Source organism: Octodon degus, unplaced genomic scaffold (genome assembly GCF_000260255.1).
Source record: "Octodon degus isolate 3935 unplaced genomic scaffold, OctDeg1.0 scaffold00054, whole genome shotgun sequence".
Lineage (NCBI taxonomy): Eukaryota > Metazoa > Chordata > Mammalia > Rodentia > Octodontidae > Octodon > Octodon degus.
In genome coordinates this window covers 12,856,361-12,857,382 of record NW_004524630.1, presented here as the reverse complement: position 1 = coordinate 12,857,382, position 1,022 = coordinate 12,856,361, and the positions used below count along the sequence as shown (strand labels likewise).

At 41.1% G+C, this 1,022-nt stretch overlaps 1 protein-coding gene across 4 annotated transcripts in view; it reads right to left on the bottom strand.

Moving 5' to 3' along the window:
- Nucleotides 1–1,022, bottom strand: part of Kdm5a (lysine demethylase 5A) — a 125,706-nt gene that overhangs the window by 50,826 nt on the left and 73,858 nt on the right. The window lies entirely within an intron of this gene.

Sequence of the window (1,022 nt, the reverse complement as noted above, 5' to 3'; positions counted from 1 at the left end):
TAGATGCAGGCACTGTTCTGGGCATATAGTTTGTTCGTCTGATTTCCTCCTTTGGAGACACAGTCTCACCGTGTAGTTCAGGCTAACCTCAAACTCATGCCAAACCTCATGCTTCAGCCTCCCAAGTGCTAGGATTACAGGCATGTGCCACCACGCCTGGCAGCAGAGAGTATGAACAAAACAAAGTCCTGTCTTCAAAGAACATATGATGTGTGACTGGAAAAGTACATTTAAAAAAAATTTATTACAACACGACAAAAAACATGTTGCCATTAATCCTTCTCAATATACTCGCCCTCACTCCCAACACACGTATCTACCTTCTGAAGCAGCTCGAGAGTCCTCTTTTGTGAGCGTATTTAGTTGCATTGTCGCAGCTGCCTCCAGGTCCTAAACCGATTCAAAACATTTACCTTTATGGTCATTCCAACTTTGTTAGAAGACCCAGAAGTTGTATGATGTCAGGTTTGGTGAAAAAGGTGGACGAGAACGCGCTATAATGCTTTGGGAGCCCACCTTCCTGCCAGATGACAACTGACAGCAGCAGTCACGTTTTTGATCACATTACATGAGGAGAGGAAGGCAGACTTTCAGAAGTGCTTTAGAAAATGGCAAGAACAATGGCCAAAGTGTATTTGAAACAAGGGGAAGTATTTTGAGGGGGATAATTACAATCTTTTACTGTAATGAATTTTAAATATCTACTATGTATTTTACTACTTGTTCATTGTTATATAGGTGGCCAAACCGTGAATATATCAATGAAACAGTTCAGTTTAGTGCTAGATGCTCTAAAAATAAACAGGGCCACAGACAATGGTCAGAGGGGACAGAGGAAATGTAAGTGACCAATGGTAGTCAGAGAATATAGTAAACCAAAACTAAAGCGAAGATGAGGTCAGAGTGGGAATTACATGAAATGTGATGGAAAAATAGTTCAATCAGTACAAATACTAACTACAACGGCTTTAAAAGGAAATGGGGTCGATGTGCTGCTACAAGGGCATGAGGAAAAGCCAGAA